The 24,005-nt window shown below is 37.8% G+C and overlaps 1 protein-coding gene across 6 annotated transcripts in view; it reads left to right on the top strand.

Annotated features, from left to right (window-relative positions):
• Nucleotides 1-468: 468 nt before the first annotated feature.
• Nucleotides 469-24,005, top strand: part of LOC141387633 (uncharacterized) — a 134,841-nt gene continuing 111,304 nt past the window's right edge. Inside the window, exons 1-3 of one of the 6 annotated variants that reach the window (XM_073957575.1) lie at nucleotides 470-656; nucleotides 1,172-1,347; nucleotides 11,903-12,187. The gene's annotated coding sequence lies outside the window, so the exon portion shown is untranslated. Of the gene's footprint in view, nucleotides 1,501-11,902; nucleotides 12,188-24,005 lie in introns of all 6 variants that reach the window. The other 5 variants (XM_073957577.1, XM_073957579.1, XM_073957574.1 and 2 more) reach the window with 5 other exon arrangements.

The raw sequence follows: 24,005 nt of genomic DNA, 5'->3' as shown, positions 1-24,005 counted from the left end.
TAGCTGGGTGATGACTTCATATAGGCGGACTTAGATGGCAAATGGCATGCGCTCTTGCTACGTAGAACCCAACACTCCAAAAACTTCTTTAATTCTTTCATGCTTTCAATCGGTGTTTTTCGTAGGCAGGGAGATTGCCCCTCTCTAAGGGACAACTACCTTCGAATAGCGAACCTCGTAAAAGTTCTGCTCCAACCAAAAATATTTTCCATCATCGTATAACTAAGACAAATGCCAATTGGACAAAAACAGAAAAAATACAACAACACGAAACACGACAATCGTGTGCCGTTTTTTGATTTGTTTATTGTTGTTGTGTTGTGAGCAGATTGTGATTGCTGGCTGGCTGGCTATCGTCATTATTATTATACTCATTGTTATTATTGCATTGTATCTTTTTTTCTGTGTAAAGTAGTATGACTCGCTCTGGCCCAGGCTTAGCTGATGTTGCGCTTGATCAACTTGATCCACTCCAGTGACAGCAGTAAACGCGAAAAGTTTTCAATAAAAAACAGCGGCGGTTCGCATCTTTCAAACGGGGTTTGCTGTAACGGCGCGTACAAGAACACTCTATTCTTGTAATGCCCCCACATTTCATGCGAAAAGAAGCAGGGAGATAGAAGAGAGAGAACGCGAGTGATCGATTGCAATGATCGGTAATTAATAAAAAATCATCGGCGGCATAATGTTCTAAGCCAATATTTGGTATTCAGTTATCGTTGAACAAGCTGGCTTTAATCAAAAACAAATCTCAGTGTTTTGGCTTCCTTTCTCTCTCTCGCGGTTGAATAGCTTGTTTTGCTAAAGCTCGTCTTTAGTCACATTTTAACTATGAAAACGAAAAGAAATCAGTGACGGTTTTTAAATAAAATGAAGACGATTAATTGATTTTTGTTTTTAAAATAAAAAAAATATACATATAAAAATAGCAACAACAAAAACAAAGAATTAACTTGTTTTTAATCTGTAACAACAACACAAACAATAAATTAGCAAGTGTACCATTATTGTTATTCGTTGGCTCGTCGTTTTTCGTGTGTGGCGCGCAAAAAAGAGTTAATCGCCGAACCGAACCAGACCGAACCAGCCATCCAGCATTGGTTTTGGTTTATTTTGGATAGATCGCGAATTATTGACGTGTTGTTTCTTATTGCTGTTGTTGTTATTTCAGTCGTTCGTGTGCATTACTGATCATCTTTGTGTGCAAGTGTTTGTGATTTGTATACCTTTTCGTGTTTTTTGTTGGAGGAGTGCGGTCGGTGACAACAGAAGCAACAGCCGAACAAACAACACCTTTGCAAGGTGTGTTGTGTGTGTGTGTTTGGAATTTGAAGCATAGCTTCAAAAGTGAGTGACGACAATGTTAGCCAAATAATAGAAACAACAACAACAATGACATGAAAGCAACCCACCTTTTCTCAAATCAGGCCTAAATGTTTACATGCCAATTATCTCAGCATTTGTGTGAACACAATGAAAAATTTGTTTTAAAATACATATGTATGTGTGTGTGTATGGATGTAACTGTGCGTATTCAAATTTGTGGGAATCACTGTGCAAAAATCCCAAACATTTTATTGCAAAAACAAAAAAAAAGAAAAAAAAAAATAAAAATAATAAACAAATCTGTAGTTTTTGCCATATATGCGTACCCAAAATTCTCTGGAATCTAAATTTTAATTTGAAAAACCATTTTTTTGAGATTTCTAAAATAATTCCTATTGAGGAAATTGAATTTACCAGAAAATCAACTTTTGTCCAACAACAATTTACGTTTACCCTGCATGCGATGGCGGGTAAATGTGGTTTGTCATTACACGTGTTACACTACGAAGATCCAAGCTTGAGCAGCAATTCCAAAAAAAAAAAAATGTAGCAGGTTTCCCAAAGGACCAAACTAAATCCACTTTGAGTGCTATTTTTTGTAAAGCCTTTCTGAAGGAAAGGATGCTTCTATAGACCCTTTCTGAAAGGAAGGGTGTTTCTATAGACCTTTTCTGAAAGAAAGGGTGTATCTATAGACCTGTAAGTGTAATGTTTGCGACATTGCCTGATGTAAAACTTCTCTGCAAATGGTGTCTCGGCAATAAACAGTAGATCCCATATCATTGATCCTAATATCTATCGGGGTGCACTCATTGATATGAGAGAAGTCTCCCTTGTTCCTTCTGTGATGTTTGTGGAACAATTATATATATTTTTACAAGTAAGAACGGCGTTAAGTTCGGCCGGGCCGAACTTGATATACCCTCCACCACGAGTTGTATGGCAGTAAAATGAAACTATGAGTTCCCTTTCGTTTACGAAGAAGACTAAATACTAAATTTCAGCAATTTCGGTAAGACAATGTGGCTAACCTTCAAAATACCGAAATTCGGGAGGTACCGTTCTATGGGAGCTATATCAAAACATCGATCTATACCTACATATTTCTGGCGGAATGTTTTTAAACTCAAAGAAGACTAAATACCAAGTTTCGTCTATTTCGGTAAGATAATGTGGCTAAAACCTTCAAAATACCGAAAATCGGGAGGTACCTTTCTATGGGGGCTATATGAAGGCGTCGACCTATACCGACAAATTTCATTTGGAAAGTTTGGACCAAAGAAGACTTAATACCAAATTGCTGCCATTTCGATGGATTATTGTGGCCACAACCTACAAAATACCGAAAATCGGGAGGTACCTTTCTATGGGGGCTATCTGCAGGCGTGGACCTGTACCGACAAATTTATCGGAGAAAGTTTTATACCACCAAAGAAGACTATGTACCAAATTTTAGCCATTTCGGTGGATTATTGTGTCCACAACCTTCAAAATACCGAAAATCCGGAGGTACCGTTCTATGGGGGCTATCTGCAGGCGTGGACCTGTACCGACAAATTTATCGGAGAAAGTTTTATACCACCAAAGAAGACTATGTACCGAATTTTAGCCATTTCGGTGGATTATTGTGTCCACAACCTTCAAAATACCGAAAATCCGGAGGTACCGTTCTATGGGGGCTATATGAAGGCGTGGACCTATATCGACAAATTTCTGGGGGAAAGTTTTATACCCCCAACGAAGACTCAGTATCAAATTTCAGCCATTTCGGAGTGATAATGAGGCTAAAACCATAAAAATACCAAAAATCGGGTGGTAGCGTTCTATGGGGGCTTTATCAAAACGTGGACCGATATAGCCCATTTGCAATACCAAATATTCTAGGAGTAATAGAAACTTCTATACCAAATTACAAAGCTCTATCTTAAAAATTCCGAGCTGTATCTTGATTTCAACAGACGGACGGACAGATGGACATGGTTATATCGACTTAGAATTTGACAATCGAAGGATGAGCAACAACAAAATACAGTCAATCTCACGGTGGTCGGTTTGATATATGCATCGGATTGACTGGGGAGAATCTTCGAGCAGGTGGCGACACCTCAACAATTATGTGTTTGCATTCGTGTATCGTGGCTCTTGAGCCATCGAAAGTCAACGATACCGTCAAGAGAAGAGAAATAAAACACATAGAGTTAATCCGGATTTTCCCCAAGACTTGGAGATATCTCCGGAACTGTTAAACCTCTAGCTTTCCGATGGCACAGAGATCTAATGCTTGCGGATGATTGCACGATCTTGACGTCGGGTCCTATTGTCGATGACATATGTAACAGGTGAAATGTTTACACAGCAGACTTAATGCAGTTATTCCAGCTGCGGAATACGAAAATATCCGCCACTAAATCCACTGCCACACTGTTCACTATATGGAAGGCTGGAATGAGGCTCCGCCTGAACATATTGGTCGATAGCGTTGTGATTCCGACCACTAACTACCCCATGATATTGGGTGTAACGTACTACAGCATGTTTGGGTCGTCTGGACAAGCCACAGCTGTTCACAAGAAGAAACAAGGTTCTTCAGACGCTGGCCGGCAGCAATTGGGGTGCTGACAAAGAAACCATGTTGACCTCTTATAAAGCAAGAAACCGCTCTGTTGTAAGCTATACGGTCTGTGGTAAACTATACAACTGTTAGCGCTACAAAGTGGTCTAAATTATATCGATCACCCAGAGAGTGATAGGGCGAAGAGACTATTACGTGACATAAGATATCTTTCAATTGAGGAGGCATCACCACAATTTACGGTGGATGATGCTGTAAATGTCATTCGGAAAGCAAAATCATCTAAAGCATTGGTCCCGTACGGATTCTCCAGGGCAATGCTGACACAGTTGGATGAGCCAAAAGTTAAGTATTTAACAAAATTTCGCAACTTGATGATAGTAATCGTCACGAAGTCTGAAAAGAGATGAGTGGTCCCGCTATTGAAGCCAGACAAAAATGCTAGCAAAATGTGAGTGGAATAATACAGACCAGCTTCACTTCCATTAGTCTCTCCGCAGTATCAAAACAAGCTAGTTCACAAGAATAAGTTCACAATCATCAAAAACACCACTGCGCGCAATCTCCACAATATCTCTCGAGAACTTAATGGCGCCATTTAAAGCCTTTGAAACCGACAACCACGCCCCATTTTATGCGACATCGACTTAGCCACACTCCGTCTACATTTCTTTTATTTTGGTCCAAGCCCCAGACCATGGATCTGTTCCTTCTATCAGATCCGCATCCTCCATATGTCAACATCGGTGATATATAATGAATGTAGGTATCGGCTGTACTTTCGAGGCAGCTCTGGCCTCAGTCGCCTTCAGGATAACTGCGATTGGAGTTATGCTGCAGCATTTTGTTGTTCAGCGTCCCGGGAATGCTTCGATCCTGCAGTTCAAATGAAACGGTCTCCACAACAAAGTCAGCAAAATTGTAGACTTTATGAGTCAGAGAAACATCATTGTTGCCGCGAACAAGGAAACAATGTTCACTGCCACTTTAAGCTTAGAACGTTTTGCGGAAGAATCGTACAGGAAGCGGAGGAGGAGGATGGAGTATCATCCACTCTGTCCAGTGCAGACCTATCCCCCATGTGGTTGATTCTATTGACCCATACATGAAATTAATGTATGGGAATAGCAGTAAAGTGTGGGACTGCCAAAGTGCATATGCTTAATGTCTACATACCGCGGGTGAATAATTCTGTCCTGCGTTATATGTCCGATATTAGTTCACATTTGTAAGGTAATAACCGTCTGATGCTAGGGGACTTCAATGATCATCATGATCATTTGCATTCCGTCCTAGGTAACGACCAGGGCGGTGACCGAGTAAATTGATAGTATCACATTGTGCGAAGTTTGGTAGATGCTCCTACGAGGATAAAGAGGATTGTCACAGCTTGCCAGACATCACCATTGTGCCTCCTTATCTGATAAATTGACGTGTCCTGGCTACCCGTAATTCCCTTGTCTCAGATCACATCTCCCTTAAGAGACCATCCGACTTCATAATCTCTGACCGTCGTTCTTTTCTGAACCATGGATCAGACCACCTTCCTATCGTCGTCTCAGTTAAAAGGCTTCAAAACCTCTGAACGCCATACTTTTCTAAACCATGGAAGAGCTAATTGGCAAGGGTTCAGGGAATTTACCCATCACCGCTTTAGAGAGCTGTCCATTGCCTCAGATCCTCGAGTAGCTGAGAGAATTTTCTGGGACATTATCACAGCTGCTGCCACTCGCTACATATCTGCTGGTCGAATGCCCGAAATTAGACCAAATGTCAGCAGAGGGGACGGTAATGAGCGCGATGAACTTCGTCTTACGAACCCTGTAGACCCAAGAGTTAGGGAACTTGTGGCCTCGGTACATAAGCACCTGTCTTTTGTGTTTAAGTCATTTCGGGTAAGACTAAAAGGCAAAGGACAACCTAGTTCAAATTTAGTTCGGCCGTGCTCTGTTCTTTTGCCAAAAATTACCTAAGCAAGAATGACATGAATAAGCGGAAACAATACTACCATAAGCGAAAAAAGTATACCACCTGAACCAATGCAATATTGGTACAGGATTAAGTCAACAGTTAAATCACTCTCGAATCCGGCAAAGAAGGATGATAGAACTACTATCATTGGAGTAGAGAGGTGCGCGTGTTACTTTAACCTGCGCGTGTTACTTTAACCTGCAGTTGATAGAGCACCCCGATAGTGATATGGCATAGAGGAGTGTGCTATGCCGTATAATAACCTTCTCAGGCTAGGAAGTACCACCACAATGTACAAAAAGCGTTGGGCCTACACCGAATCTCAATGTTAATGCTTAAGCAACTGAATGAACCCGGAGTTGAGTATTTGACAAGTGTCGTTAGTCACCCATATTATATCAGAAGCCCGGAAAGGCAATGTTACCAGCAGAGTTGAATAGTAATGACCAATTTCCCTCCTCTCGCCAGTAACGAAGATTCTCTTTTCATGGCGGCTCTTGACCTATCGAAAGCCATCGATACCTTTAACCATGCTAAGCTATTTGAGGACATAGTGAAGATTTCTCTTCAGCCGTTGTGGAACAGTGCGATAATTAACTATATGTGTGGAAATCGTCGTCGACGACATATGTGATAAGTTCGAGGCTTAGTGCTGTTCTTCCACCTGAGGAATATGAAAATATACACTGCTAAATCTACTGCCGAACCGTTTACCACTTGGACGGTTGAAAGGAGGCTCGTCCAGAATATATTGGTCGATAGTATCCTAATTCCGAACACTAAACTACCCGAAGATATTGGGTGAAACTGCTTTCAGATCAAAAATAGGAAGAAAGTCCTTAAGTCGCTGGTCGGCAGCACTTATGGTGCTGACAGATGGTCTGTTCCTTTACTTTTGAAAATGGTAAAACCGGCAAAAGTGGTAAAAGTTGTAAACTGCTCCCATATGAAATGTATGGTGTCTAAAGTAAAGGAACGCTTTTCGAGTAAAAAGTGGTAAAACTTGAAGATTCTTGAACGTAAAGGAACAGGGCTAGAGAAATCTTGTGGACCTATTATAAAGCATTAGGCTGGTCTTTGCTAAGCTATGCGTCGCTAGGGAGATATGCAGTTATTGGAGGTACGCAGTGGAATGATATTCCAACTTGCCAGAATGCCACCCTAAGGACTGCAACAGATTGCCTCCCCATTACACATGCCGCAGATATTTGGGACAAGATTAGAAGTAGGATCAAATAGCTTCCCGGCAGCTGACAAAGAAACCTTGTTGACCTTTTACATAGCAATATGCCTGTCTGTGGTAAGCTATTCGGCGTAAGTCTGGTATGCCAATGTTAGAGCTAGGCAGTGGAAGAATATTCAAATCTGTCGGAATGCTAAACTGAGGACTGCAACAGGTTGTCTCCCCATAATGTCTTCTACATCTTCATAAGGAGACCAAGATTTAGCTGTACATCGACACAACAAGATGTTGTCGGTGCAGTACCTGCTTGGGTGTTAACGCCGTGGCCCTGGCATGATTTAGTGTACAGGATTCTCCTACCCAGACACATCAGGAGAGATCTTTATTATCTGGAGAGAGAGGTTTAATGGTACAAACGGAAACCTCTAGATCAGTGCTCACCACCGAGTCCTTACTGAGAGCAAGTGAGCGTAACTTTCAATGTGAAACACACTGCAATGTATGCTCACTGGTTCTCAGTAAGGGCTCACTGTGAGCACTGGTCTAGATTAATGAGCATATCCGTCAGGCTTGGAGACTTCTCTCATATCAATGAGTGGACCTTCATTGATATTTTCTCACACGTATGGGTCCTACAAGCCGAGTCCGAAAGGCGTTTCTTAAGACACGGCTTGTAGAGATGTTGTACGTGTCTGAAATAATCAGAAAATATGAACAACAATACATTGAGGGTTACGCATACCACAGGTGAAAATGTGATCTTGTCTGACCGGGAATCGAGCCCGAACATTCAGTGTGAATACCTTGCACCATAGTGTTACTCAAACAATTATAATCGAATTTAAATTGAAGAGAAACTTAAGTTACCTGTGTAACAAAAAATACAATGACGTACGCAGGTTGGCGAACCATTACTCCGTTCCCATACATGTTTCAAATTAAAAAGAGAGAACTGTCGAAACTTACTTTGAGGACCATTCAAATTGTCCGGCCTACTTCTAGTTTACTTCCTAAAATGTATTTCCCGAAATATTTTCAGCACAAACAGAAGGGTATTTAAGATTCGACTAAGCTGAGCCTTCTTCCATATGACTGCTTTCCTTTACTATCTTTATTCCCTCTGATTTTCTTTTTGTTTTGTGATTATAATTTTCTTTTCTTGTTTATGGACGTTGCTGACGACGTTGTCGTTTCTGTCGTTGTTGTTGTAGGTTGTTGTTTTTGTTCTTGTACTACAATACAACTTGCAACAACTTGTGTGTGATTTCTTTTAGAGCGAAATTATGATCATTGCATTTCATTACTGATGACTGATGATGAGAAAATAAAACCAGCTGCTTTATATTGTTGTTGTTGAAAAAGAGGGGGTTAGTATACAAAATTAGGTAACGTAACAAATGATTAGGATTAGGATTTCGAAAAAGTTATTCAGTTTAAGTGAATACTTACAAACAATAAGAAGATTCTTCTTATATGTTGGGATAATTTATAAGTCGTTACCTTGACTCTCACCGCCCTTGCAAGATTAGATTTTTGCAGACTAAATATGACCAAATATAATGAACTAAAATAGAACACGATTTTTTTTTTTAAATTAAATACCCACAGTGTAATTTTTGCCTACATTTCCTGAGTATTTTCAGTCATGTAAAACTTCTCTTCAAGTGGTTTCATGAGACAGGCCTTTCAGACTCGGGGGGTAAAAATGAGGTCCTATATCATTGAACTGAATATATATCGAGCTGCATCCATGGATATGAGAGAAGTCTGCACTTCTCCTTCACTATTTTGCCATGTTCCCGTTTCCTTAATTAAAAAAAAAAAAACAACAACAAGTAAAAAGTCGTTAATTTCGGCTATATCAAAGTGTCGACCTATCTTCACAATTTTTGGTGGAAAAGTTTTATAACTGCATGGAAACTCAAAAGTCAAAGGGCAGTTTCGTCAAACAATGTAGCTAACACCCTAAAAATACCGGAAATCGGGAGGTACCGTTATATGGGGGCTATACAAAAACATGGACCTATATAGAGATTTTTGTGGAGAAGTTTTGTGACCACTGAGAACCTCAAATGTCAAATTACAGCTACTTCCTTAAAAACTTGTGGCTAAAATCCTCAAAATACCGAAAATCGGGAGGTGCAGTTATATGGGAGCTATACAAAAACATTGATCTATATTGACGCTTTTGGGTGAGAAGTTTTATGACTACTGAAAACCTCAAATGTCAAATTACAGCTAGTTCGGTTAAAATTGTAGCTAAAGTCCTCAAAATACCGAAAATCGGGAGGTACCGTTATATGGGGGCCACACCTAAACATGGACCTATGCCCATAATTTTTGAATTATAAGTTTGTTGATCACTAGGAACCCTAAATGTCAAATTATAGCTAATTGGGTTTGAAAATGTGACTAAAAACGTCAAAATACCTGAAATCGGGTGGTACCGTAATATGGGGGCTATACCAAAACATGGGCTTATACTGACGATTTTTGGTGGAGAAGTTTCGTGGCCACTGAGAACCTCAAATGTCAAATTATAGCTATTTCGGTTAAAAATTGTAGCTAAAATCCTCAAAATACCGAAAAGCGGTAGGTACCGTTATATGGGAGCTATACCAAAACATGGACCTATACTGACGAGTTTTGGTGGAGAAGTTTCGTGGCCACTGAGAACCTCAAATGTCAAATTATAGCTAGTTCGGTTAAAAAATTGTAGCTAAATTTCCCAAAATACCGAAAATCGGAAGGTACCGTTATATGGGAGCTATACAAAAACATGGATATACATATAATGTCGATTTTGGGTGAGAAGTTTCGTGACCACTGAGAACCTCAAATGTCATATTACAGCTACTTCCGTTGAAAATTGTAGCTAAAGTCCTGAAAATACCGAAAATCGGGAGGTACCGGTATACTGAGGATTTTTGGTGGAGCAGTTTCGTGGCCACTGATAACCTCAAATGTCAAATTATAGCTAATTCGGTTAATAATTGTAGGTAAAATCTTCAAAACACCGAAAATCGGGTGGTACCGTTATATGGGGGCTATACTTAAACATATACCTATATTGACGATTTTTGGTGGAGAAGTTTCGTGACCACTGAAAACTTTAAATGTCAAATTGCAGCTAGTTCGGTTAACAATTGTAGCTAAAATCTTCAAAATACCGAAAATCGGGAGGTACCGTTATATGGGGGCTATACAAAAACATGGACCAATATTGACGACTTTTGGTGGAGAAATTTCGTGACCACTCAGAACCTTAAATGTCAAATTACAGCTAGTTCGGTTAACAATTGTAGCTAAAATCTTCAAAATACCGAAAATCGGGAGGTACCGTTATATGGTGGCTATACCAAAACATGGACCTATATTAATGATTTTTGGTGGAGAAGTTTCGTGGCTAATGAGAATCTCAAATGTCAAATTACAGCTAGTTCGGTTAAAAATTTTAGAAAAAATCCTCAAAATACAGAAAATCTGGAGGTACCGTTATATGGGAGCTATACCAAAACATGGACCTATACTAACGATTTTTGGTGGAGAAGTTTCGTGGCTACTGACAACCTCAAATGTCAAATTTAAGCTAATTCCGTTAAAAATTGTAGCTTAAGTCCTCAAAATACCGAAAATCGGGAGGTACCGTTATATGCGGGCTATACCAAAACTTGAACCTATGTTGACGATTTTTGGTGGAGAAGATTCTAGGCCACAGAGAACCTCAAGTGTCAAATTACAGCTTGTTCGGTTAAAAATTTTTGCTAAAATCCTCAAAATACCGAAAATTGAGAGGTACCGTTATATGCGGGCTATACCAAAACTTGGACCTATGTTGACGATTTTTGGTGGAGAAATTTCCTGACCACAGAGAACCTCAAATGTCAAATTACAGGTACTTCCGCTAAAATTGTAGCTGAAATCCTCAAAATACCGTAAATTGGAAAGTACCCTTATGTGGGGGTCATACCCAAACATGGACCTATGCCCATAATTTTTGAAATATATGTTTGTTGATCACTAGCAACCCTAAATTATAGCTAATTCGGTTTGAAAATGTGACTGAAAACGTCAAAGTACCTGAAATCGGGTGGTACCGTTATATGGGGAATATACCAAAATTTGGACCGATATAGCCCATCATCGAACTTGACCAGCCTGCAAGCAAAAGACGCATCTTCCCGTAATTTCAGCGTCCTATCTCCATTTTTGTGGATCCTAGAGTGATTACCACATACGGACGGACGCACATGCATAGGTCGACTCAGAATAAGGTCGCAAATGTTTATTTCAATGCGTTACAAACTTAATATAAACAAACTTGAATTCGTCTTTAAACAGAAACGGCGTTGAAAAGCGTCCTCTTTTTACACAACAAATTTGGTAAAAGGTAACAATATTTTTGTTGGCTGTTATGTTGATTTTGAAATTTCTTTCAGATTAATTGACTCTTCGATCTCGTACTTTTTGAATAAATTTGTATGTGGAATTCATGTATAACATTAACCTCTTTAGTATTTTTCGTAGCTTTAACTTTTGTTCCTTTATACATTTTTTTATAAATTCTTATTCCCTTTTATTATCAATTAATCCTCGTTCTAAATTTCTCTCATTTAATTTCTCTCTCGCTTTACACAATGTTATATTTGCAACATAAATAAAACTAAAACTATGACAAAAAAATGAAAGAAAAACACAAAAATTAAGTGAATTTCCAGACCAGAGATGATGATAAGAATTTGAATTAAAACGCAGTTACATCCGTGCCTACGTACAACAACAAAAATTGATTAAAAGAAAATATACGACAACAAAAATGAAAAAATTCATACAAATTATTTTTATTTCAGTTGTAAAAAGAAAATAAATGCCTCTGCAAAAGCACATAAAACAGCAATATTATTAAAATAAAAAATAACAACAAATAAATAAATGCAAATATAATTTATCAATAATTGGAAATTGTGTCAGATGTTCGATTGTCATTATGGATGACTGTGAATCAATGAAAAAATATATTATTCGGAAAAATTAACTCGCATATCACATGAAAGAAGAAAGAAATTATAAAAAAGCAAATCGAATAAATAATTCAATACACCCCGACTGAATTGAGAAAATAAAAATTAACAAAAGTAAGTAATTTATTTATAAAATAATATATGTATAATATAATTTTTATAACAAATACCGGTTTCTAATCATATATTCATGGGTTTAATTTTATTTACTTTTTTATATCGAATAAATGAAATGCTAAAAATAAAAACCTTTTACAAAATATTTTGGCCTTCTCCGTTTACTGCTAATTTAAGGGGGAGCTTTCTCTGAACATGTCGTAGTCAACGCAATCGTTGTGATCTTTTATGAGAAGCCTTGATGATATTTAGAAGATTAACAGATCTTTTATTAGAAGTTACACAGATTTTTTGAAAAGAAGATATGATTCTTTTATGAGAAAACTTATGTTTTTAAGGAAGTTCACTGATTTTCTATGGCAAGACCTTTGAATTGTCTGTAAGAAATATGCTTCTGTGATAAAACATTTGGATCTTCTGTAAGAAAACCTTCTGGACTTCTCTAACGGAACTATGATCAAGAGATCTTCTATGATATGATCATCAGATTTTCGCTGAGAAGATCAACTGATCCTCTCTAAGAAAATCAAGTGATTTTCTGTGGGATTTACGGGTTTCTTCTTCTATAAAAAGCTGTTTCTCGTCTTTGATGATAAGATATCGTTTTTTTTATACCCTCAGCCTTTAGGCTAAAGAGGGTATTTACACTTTGATACGACCAAAAATGTGACTCATGGAAATAATGGTTTTAGACCCCAAGTATGTCGATTCGGTTCAAATTTTGGGTATCGAAATATTTTGTCCAGATTCGATTTAAGTTCGAAGATGGGCCATATAGGTCCACTCCTTCAGGTACCTCCCCCACAAATGTTCAAAAATGGTCGCAAAACTTGTGCGCACGATAACTCTTGTAGGGAATAACCGATTTGGTCCATACTTTGCACATCGTGTAATTTCTACCAAACTTAGATTAGGTTGCAATATGGACTCAATCGGTCCACTCCTTCCGGTACCTCCCACACAAAAATTTCGGAAAAGTTCAGTTTAGGACCTGCTCTCGAATCGCTTTGATTTTTGTTTACGCAAGTTGTATTCGCTGTCCTCTATACGACGCTGTAAGTTTCATTAGGGGCAAGTCCATATTTCCTGAGAAAATAGCCTGAAAGTTACAAAAAACCCTATGACACCGTGTGTAGTGGTTGGAGCGCAAGATAACTCTCGAACGGATCTGTTAATTCGGTCCAAAATTTGGCTTTCATAATATTTTGTCCAAAATTAGTTCAAGTTCAAATATGGATTATATCGGTCCACTCCTTCCGGTACCTCCCCCACAGAAGTTCGAAAATGTTCGGAAAATTTGTGCGTACGATAACTCTTGAAGGGAGTAACCGATTTGGTCCATACTTTGCACATTATGATATTTCTACCAGACTTAGATGAGGTTCCAATATGGACTCAATCGGTAAACTCCTTCGAGTACCTCCCACACAAAATTTCGGAAAAGTTCAGTTTAGGACCTGCTCTCGAATCGCCTTGGTTTTTGTTGTACCATCTTGTATTCACTGTCCCCTATTCGAAGGTACAAGTTTTCTTAGGGGCAAGTCCATACTTCCTGAAAAAATAGCCTGAAAGTTGAAAAACAAACCCTATGACACCATGTTTATGGGTGGAAGCGCAAGATAATTCTCGAACGGAAATGCCGGTTCCGTCCAAAATTTGGCCTTCGTAATATTGTTTCCAAACTTAGTTTAAGTTCGTAGATAAGCCATATCGGTCCACTCCTTCAGGTACCTACCCCACAAAGGTTCAAAAATATTCGGAAAAATTGTGGGCACGATAACTCTTGATGGGAGTGACCGATTTGGTCCATACTTATACATACTCATAATATCTACCAGATATAGATCAGGTTCGAATATGGACTATATTTGTCCACTCCATCCCGTACCTCCCACACAAAATTTTGGATAAGTTCACTTTAAGACCTGCTATTGAATCACTTTGTTGAAGCAACTTACATTCGCTGCCTCAATTACGATGGTAAGAGTTGTTTCAGGGGCAAGTCCATACTTCTTGAGAAAACAGTCCGAAGGGTGTAAAAACCCCCTATGGCACCCCCATGGTCTATGTCGGACCATTCCTTTAAGTACCTTTTCAGCAAAATTTTTGAACTTTAATCCTAATCAACATTTTTGTCGGTTCATACGAGACCAACATTTTGAAATCCCCTAAATACATAAGTTTTTTGTAAAAAAAAAGTGTTTCAATTTGCACAGGCTGAGGGTATATCTCTGTCGGCAAAGCCGACTGATACTTTTTTACTTGTTTCTATGAGAAAATGTTCCCAGCTTTCTCGGGAATACCTTCTAGTCGCCAATGAAAGACGTTCTAGTTGTTTTGTTTCAAGACAAATTGGGCAAAATCCCAACAACAAAAAATAGCGGCAACTGGGGAGCAGCAAAACTGGAGCCATCAAAAAGAGGAAAGAAGGCACAACAATATGAAAAGAAAAGATAGAAAAAACACTTTTATATTTTCCGAACTATATCGGTTTAATTAGAAAACACTTTCGCTTTATTAAACGCAAAGGTAAAACAAATTCAAATTCTATTTAATTATAACAACTTCAAAATCTGTTAAATTATTTATTTAAGGAAATTGCGCCAAATAATACCCTAGACAGACGGCAGCGTTAATTTAAATGAAGATCTGCATTTAATTGTAACCTAACAGACGGCAGCGTTAATTTGAATTATGATCTGCATTTAATTTTACCCTGACATACGACTGTTTCTGCATTTATGAAACTCCTGATTGCTGGTAAACAACTGTTTTGTTGTTGTTGTTTGCAATGCAAATTGTGTCTCAGACAGGGATGGAAAATTAACAATTTCCAAAAGTACTAAGATGGTACTTTTTATACCCTCAGCCTTTAGGCTATATATATGGTAAAAACCAAATTCCATTTGTAAAGAATTAAACAATTTTTTTGCGAGCACATCTTCGATTTTTTGTATAGTGGTTAAGGAACAAATTCTGGTTTCGAACAGATTTGAAACCAGAATTTGTACCTTAACCGTTCAAAAAATTGGCTGATTCGCGTAAAAATTATAGCGGTTTTTATTCTCTTATAAAGAAAAAATATTTAAAAATTTCTTATTTGTTGTATTGAGAAAATGTATGCATATATCAAAAACATCATTTGACATCCATCTGTAGATGCACAATAATTTCTAAAATTTGTTCTTATTTTAGCGGAAAATCAAAAAAATTTAAAAAAAAAAATATGGGAGCAAATCTAAATTATACTACATCAGGGTCCGTATAAACCTCTAGACAAAGCGTAAAAAAATATGAGACCAAAATTATAAACATTGGCTCTATAAATTGCATCTTATAGCAACAACAAAAGAGAAAAAACTTACTGTTAGAATATTATTCCAAATATATTTTTTGGTTCGATTAGATAAATTAGAAAAAATTTGTCGTGCGCATTTAGAGTTAAAGAAATTGACGCCCAAGTCCTTAATAATACAAGTCCCATATTTATGTTCGTCCTATTTTAGGTATTTGGTTATGTATGTGCAAATTATGTTAAAATCGATTCAGATTTAGATATCTTTTGTCGATGCCATATAGTTGACACACAAATTCTATTAAATTTTAAAAATGTCACGAAATTCGTACTACCCAGCAAAAAAATCCTACCAAAATTATGGGTTTTATAAGGGAATTATGGCAGCCATAACTACTTACAAATCCCCCTACTAACCCATTATTTTAACAAGGGCATGTCGCACTGAATTACTAGTTATTCTATGACCACTGAAAGTTGAAAAAAGCTATAAGCTAAAAAAATATTTTCTATTTTTAGAACAGTTGAGGTGGAATTTGTTTTCAATTTCAATACAATTCATATTTTTTTCACCAATTCCCCTAACGGATCCGAATTTTCGCTGGGAGGTAAAGACGTCAAATAAGTCCGGTGAAGAATAAAAAGGCAGCAGGAGCCGATGGCTTACCAGCCGAGCTGCTCAAAACCGGAGGCGACACGCTGATAAGGTGTATTCATCAGCTAGTTAGCACCATCTGGCAGGAAGAACGAGTACCCAACGATTGGAACCTGAGTATCCTGTGCCTCGTCCACAAGAAATGTGATATGGCTGTATGCTCTAACTATAGGGGCATAAGTCTACTCCCTATTGCCTAAAAGATGGTGTCAGGGATATTGTGCGAACGACTAAAGCCTATGGTCAATGAGATAATTGGACCATACCAATGCCGATTTAGACCTGGCAAGTCCACCATTAACCAGATATTTACACTGCGGCAAATCTTACAGAAGACCCAAGAGATGCAGGTCGACACCTACCACCTTTTTGTCGGTTATAAAGCAGACTTCGAGAGCCCGCTGCGTTCAAAGGTATTTCAACCCATGTCTGAATTTGGTTATCCCCCCAAAGCTCATCCGGCTTTGTAAAATGACTTTAACTGACACGAGATCCTCAGAGCCCCTCCGAAGAGTTTTGTACCAAAAGAGGTTTCAAACAAGGATACAGCCTTTCGTGTGGTCTCTTCAACATCCTGCTGGAAAAGGTTATACGAGAGGCAAACGTCAAAAGAAGTGACACAATCTTCACCAATAGCCACATGTTACTTGCTTATGCTGATGATATATATATATCATGGGACGATCAGTGGGTCTGGCGGTAAACGGTGAGAAGACCAAGTTGATGGTGTCGACGCGCAATGAGTCCGTTGAGCTCGGACCAACTGTGGAAGTTGGTTCCTATAATTTTTAGGTAGTAAAAGACTTCGTCTACCTCGGCACCAACGTAAACACAACAAACGACATCAGTAGTGGGATTCTGTAACTCATTTTTTGAGTTACCGACAAAAATCGGTAAAATTTGAACGCAAAATTATGAATGAAAAGAATCAATAAAAGGTGACAACACTGTTGTCATCGGTAGGACTTAGCGACAACTTTATTTTCGTTGTTAACTTACCGAAAACTTTCGTTAATTACCGAAATTATAAGCATTTTAATTTTATCGATATTTGTCGGTAACTCGAAAAATGAGTTACAGAATTCCACTACAGTTGTAAAATAAAAAGAAGAATTGTATTGGCCAACAGATGCTACTTTGGTTTAAGTAAGCAGTTTAAAAACAAAGCCACAAAAATAACGCCGTGTGTTTGAGAGAAAAATTCTTCGAAAGATCTACGGACCAATCTGCGTTGACGGTGAATATCGACGTCGCATGAACCAATCTTGTTCATAGTTCATTGTCCTAGTTCATATAAACTAAATTGAAATTACGTATCTGTAGTTTGTTCATACAAACCGGATTCCGTTGATTTTGAAAGTGAACTAGGTCGTTCAATTGTTCATGTTGTTTCATGTCGTTTCGCTGGGGTCTTTCTGTTAGGACTACCTTGGGGAAATAATCATCATACGCAACCATTGACTATTATTACTACAATACTAATACGCCAAGTGAGCTCATTACTCTTTGACACTTTATTAAATATTTATTAGTTGTTGTGGCGCTTTTATACTCGCTTAGTCGAGAGGGGGCCAACAACTTAAAGAGGAAAAAATATTTATCAGCAATTTGAAAAGTGTATTTTCCAGATGCCCAGTCTTCTATCGGTATAAACTTTAGGCTAACGAGGGTATATAGACTTTGATATGATCAGTATATCTGTATGTCTTACATAATAAAAAATGCATTAATTAAATACAAAACATACGTTCATGTTGAACATAGGACATCGACAAGATCTCTTCATATTATTCTACCGTTGGCCAAATATGTTGCCTAACCTCAGGTTATATATCAAGATTCTCGTTAGTAATCCATGGCTTTTGGCTTGGCTTTGCAGTTCCAAATGACGGAGGTTGCTGCTTCTCTGCGCGTTGGTGTTATATAGTCCCATGTGTTCATGTTGTTTCCCTGGAGTCTTTCTTGGTTAGGACTACCTTATGTATGTGATTAGTTTCTGGGGATTGCAACTGCAGGAGGTTTAATATAATTTAAATGGAAAGTAGCAACCAGCAGAATGTGGTCACTATCGATATCTGCTTCGCGTCTCATTTTCACATCCATCAGCGAGCCCAGGAAAAGTTTACTAATGAGGATATGATAGATTTTGATTTCACCATCTGGCGATTCCCCTGTGTATTTATGAATATTTTATGGGTGAACTTTGAACCGCCAATAAAAATACGACAAGTCCATCGCCGCTATGTTTCCTTACGTCCCCAAGGTCTTGTGGGCCCATAACTAAGCTTAAAATCTTATAACTTATAATCTTAAAGCTTATAACTGTGTCAAGCTGAGTATAAAAGTGGGGGCATAGCACTCACAGCACGATAGATATGTTGCTGAACTTTGAGTTAAGCCTTGCCATGATGATACGCTCTGATATGGCTCTATATCCTAGGATGGCTTTGTTACCTTTTGGTGATAAGAGTATACCAACCCCATTTATTCTGTTAGTAGTGCTCCTGTATAACATGAAGTTGTATCCGTTTTAGAGTGGTATTGTTCCGGGTTGTTTGTTCTGGGGCTGCCAGCAACCCTCTAGGCAAGGGTTTGTTGATAGTGGAACTTTTGAAGAACTTTTGGGCATCACTTTTGACCATACCATCGGCTCCTCCTCTGCCACCCTGCTTAATCAAGCAAGGAGTCGAGAAAAGAACTCCAAAGTCAGGTGCTGCAGGTATTTCTTCCATTCTGCATATAGGTTTATACCGCCCATGATCGGTCGACAGAGCCTCGTTTGTATGAACAGAAGACACCAAGACTCAGGTCTCTCCTATATGTCCGTCAACGATCAAAAATGCGCCCCATCAAAATAATGGTTTTATACCCCAAATAGATTTAGACGAAATCCGTTTCAGATAATTTGGAGCCAACTTGGCCCTGTCCATCCGTCTGCTTTGCCCTCGTAATATTTCGTCCAAACTTCGCTTCTCTCTCCTAAATGTCCTCCAACTATCAAAAATGCGCCTCGTCAAAACAATGGTTTTAAAACCCAAATAGGTTTAGACGAAATACGTCTCAGATAATTTGGATCAATTTTTTCCTATAGCCCCCCTATAGGAAAACCACCCGATTTAGTTCAAATCTAGTAACTCATTTTTAACACTGTTGCAGTCGACCAATCGAACTGAAACTTTGCACACTTTTCAGATTTGGATGACAATACATCAGAGAAGTGCGCAAGTAGCTGATTTTGACACTCATAAGCCACATGCTGAAAAACAAGCGTATGTGCGGCTTGCTACTCTAAAAAATAAATGCAAGTGTTGCTTGCCATTCTCAAAATATGTACGAGTGTGGCTAGCCACTCAAAAAATAAGTTGTTTAAAAATGGATATTTTTTGACACTTGCGTATGCTTTGCCAAGTAGTTTTAAATACGCAATAACAATTTCTGTCTTACTTTTTGCTCATTGCACATCAAGTATTGTTTTCAACCCTTGTAATTCAACCGATTGTCTCGTGCTCTCCGAGAGAATGAGAGCTAAGATCACTGATTTTCAAACGTTAAAAGAACATGCAAAAACACACATAACATTCCAAGCAAATAAAGAAAAGCATACACAAACAAAACAACAACAAATAAAATTACAATTGTTTATTTTTTGTAGTGTTGTGTCTGTGCTTCCACTTGATAAGTCACTTGGCAAACTATCTACGATTGCGAGTTTTGTAACAGTGCAAAATATGATGAATACTTGTTTTACTTATTACGAACAAGCAACGGTCTTGATGCGTCGCCAGTATTTTTGGTGGTGGTGGAAAAAATACCAAGTGCGAGAAAACACATGCGTTAAAATAGCAAAAGGCCCAAACAACTTGTGCGTGCTCAATTGGCTAACGGGGGCAAGTAACTCATTGATGATCTCTGCAATACATGAATATGAAACCAAAACCAATATGGGTCCATTTTTTCTTAAAGCCCCATATAGCGGTACCACCCTATTTCAGGTATTTTAAGGATTTTATCTTCATTTTTAGGCCGAATTGGCTGTAATTTGGCATTTGGGATTCCTAATGGTACAGAAACTTCCACACAATAGATTTTGGACATAGGTAAAGGTTTTGGTATAGCCCCCAATATATCGATTCCACCCGATTTCAGGTATTTTCAACCCGAATTGGCTGAAACTTGGCATTGGGGTTCCTAATGGTACAGAAACTTCCCCACCAAAAATTATGGACATAAGTCCAGGATTTGGAATTGCCCTTATATAACGGTTCCACACAAGTATTTATCTACATTTTCGGCCTAAATTGGCTATAATTTTGCTATGAGGTTCTCAGCGGTTCAAAAAATTATTTACTGGAAAGTTAAAAATAAAAAATAATTTAAAAAATTTAGTTACATTGCTTACAACTAGAAAATAATTTTTCATGATGGAATCTCTCAAACAAAACGCTTGCATTTGAATTAAAAATTGTGAAAATATTAAACGGCAAGCGTTTTATTTGAGAGATTCCATCATGAAAAATTGTTTTCTAGTTTTAGGTGCATTTATAAATAAAACACTGTAACTTATTTTTTTTTAAATTATTTTTTTTCTGTTCTTAGGACGGACCATTGACTAGCATGACGTGTGGTAATACTTTTATCTCTTTTTCTTTTTTTCACATCGACATCTTAAATTTTTCCCTAAATATTTTTTGGGTAATTTTAATAGACTATGAGTTGACAGAAATATCGAAGGCTTTATGGTCGACTAGACACCCGTAGACCTAACCCAAGTCCTCACAGGAAAATCAATTCTTGTTTCCATGTCAAAATCTTTTCTCTATACTAAACTTGTTTTTACAACGAACACTACACAAAGTATGTACAAACTTCTGATAAGATCAAAATTCATCCATCATCGTCATTATTCCAGCCACTTAGTGTCAGTCACATAAAGAATTGTGAAAACAATTCAATTCCATGTAACTAAATCTCATGAACAGACGAAATTTATTTTGAAAAACAATTCAATTCTCTGGGGAAATGGAAATTCGATTTAAATCAATTCGTTGTATTTTCATTCGACACAATTCAATTCATTTCATTTCGTATTTTTTGTAATAAGAATCCAAACAACATGTGAGTGCGGATTGGGATGTTATTACTTTGACTTCTCTGGTTCGAATCGGATTTTATTTATCTCTAAATTGGATTGTGTTATTTTCACAAAGGGTGACAACAAATCTGTGGTGATGATGTTCTATTTGTCATTGTCATCAGATCTCATTAACATCGAATTGTTAATTGTTATGGAGCTTCTAAATTTACATACATATGTACACATATTTGTATTTATTTAAATGCATGTGTCGATATATGGAAATAGAGTAAAACAACTATAACCTGTCTTCAGTTATTTTGAATATCACTAACCTCTTGAAAAGTTGTTATGTATTTTAGTTAATAGGATACGTCATAGTTTTCTTGGATTTATTGGTAGTAGATATTTTGAGGTCATATTTCTTAAATATAAATGCTGTGTATGATAAAAAATATTGGATTTTTAGAAAAAAAAAACTATTGCTTAATAATCGTTTTATATAGAAATATTAAAGAACAATTTTGTTCTTTATTGCCCATCAAGAATTTGGGAGCAAATGGGCCGAATTAACTTACAATTTTAGTAACTTCTAAATTATTTATTCAAAATTTTACAAGACAGAACTATTTATTTTACTCATTACTATGTAATTAGTACCGGCGGTACAGGGTGTGTTTGTTTGACTTCAATACCGAGAGCTCTAAATAATCAAACAACATGTGTATAAAGGGGAGTACACACTATAAGTTTTGAATGACAGTCAACGTACTTTAAGAAAAATTTTCTGGCAAAAATATTTGAAATATCATCGCCTCTCTTAACAAACCACCCGACTTCATAACCTGATTGGCAAGGGTTCAGAGAAGTTACCTTTCAAAGAGTTCCCTTCCCAGTCCCTCAGATACCCGAGTGGCTGAAAGATTTTCCCGGATCAATGTGCATATCTGAAATTAAGTTAAATGATTAGCAAGGGTTCGGAGAATTTACCCTTCAAAGAGTTCCCTTCCCAGTCCCTCAGATCCTCGAGTGGCTGAAAGATTTTCCCGGATCAATGTACATATCTGAAATTAATGTGCATATCTGACGAGCACTCCGATAGTGATAGGGCGAAGAAGAGTGTGCTACGCCATATAAGAGCCGATAGGGTACCACCACAAATCATTGAAAGCCTTGGACCCACACGGAATCTCAATTGTAATGCGCAAAAAAGTGGTTGATCTTGGAGTTGAGTTTCCTCAATTTGTTGTTAGCCACTCATAATGTACCAGCAGCCTGGAAAGTTGGCAGAATGGTCCCGCTACTGAAGCCAAGCAAGGCTGACAGCAGAGGTGAATCGTACAGGCCTATTTCTTTTCTAATACCAGTAAAGATCCTAGAGGAACTACTCCTACCCATGTAGTTTTCAACATCAGCATGGATTCTGGAAAATTAACTCTACCACAAATGCATTACATGCAATATTCACACTTATCACTAGAGAACTAAACCTGAGCAGGCCTTGCGATCAAAACGTCATGGTGGTTCTTGACCTATCGAAGTCTTTCTATACCTTCAAATGAGAGATGGACAGTGGGTAAATACCCAATGGGTAAATACCCGGTAAATTGGGTAAATACCGGGTAAATACCCATTTGTGGGTATTTATTTGGGTATTTACTATATTGAATCGCTAATACAACATCTTAGACCCTATTTCTGGATTTAGGTTATGAAATCGATTCAAAATGGATAGTTTTACAATACTTTAAACAAGTGGGTAAATACTTGGGTAAATACCCGAGTATTTACCCAAGTGTTGGGTAAAAACTCATTAACTGCCGAACCACTTGATGTAGGTTGACAAAACTTGGCACAAATCTTACTTATGTCAAAAGAACTTTTGGTACTGAACATGGGGTCTCTGGGTCCATGTTTTGATATAGCCCCCATATAACTGTACCTCCCGATTTAAGGTATTTTTTGTCTATTAGCCACATTTTACAATCATATTGGCTGAAATTTGGCATAGTGAGTTATCAATATATAGCAAATACCCTTGTAAAAACTTGTCAACATAGGTCCACGTTTTCTAATAGCCCCCATATAAGGGTACCCCGATTTCGAGTATTTACCCAAATTTTGGGTAAAAACTCTTTAACTGCCGAACCACTTGACGTAGGCTGACAAAACTTGGCATAAATCTTTCTTATGTCAAATGAACTTTTGGTACTGAACATGGGGTCTCTGGGTCCATGTTTTGATATAGTACCCCGATTTCGAGTATTTACCCAAATTTTTGGTAAAAACTCTTTAACTGCCGAACCACTTGACGTAGGCTGACAAAACTTGGCATAAATCTTTCTTATGTCTAAAGAACTTCTGGTACTGAACATGGGGTTTCTGGGTCCATGTTTTGATATAGCCCCCACATAGCCGTACCTCCCGATTTAAGGTATTCTTCACCTATTAGCCACATTTTACAACCAAATTGGCTGTAATTTGGCACAGTGAGTCCTCAATGAGTATAAAATATCCTTGCAAACATTTGTCAGTGTAGGTCCACGCTTTCTTATAGTCCCCATATATGGGTACCCCGATTTCGAGTATTTACCCAAATATTGGGTAAAAACTCCTTATCTGCCGAACCACTTGACGTTGGCTGATAAAATTTGACTCAAAACTTTTTTATACCAATAGTATTAAACGTATTGAAAATTGAGTCCCTGGGTCCATGTTTTGGTATAGCCCCATATAGCCGTACCTCCCGATTTAAGGTATTTTTCATCTATTTTACAACCAAATTGGCTGT

Source organism: Musca autumnalis, unplaced genomic scaffold (genome assembly GCF_047663935.1).
Source record: "Musca autumnalis isolate F117 unplaced genomic scaffold, ASM4766393v1 scaffold_5, whole genome shotgun sequence".
NCBI classification, from domain to species: Eukaryota; Metazoa; Arthropoda; class Insecta; order Diptera; family Muscidae; genus Musca; species Musca autumnalis.
This window is presented reverse-complemented; position numbering and strand designations above follow the sequence as displayed.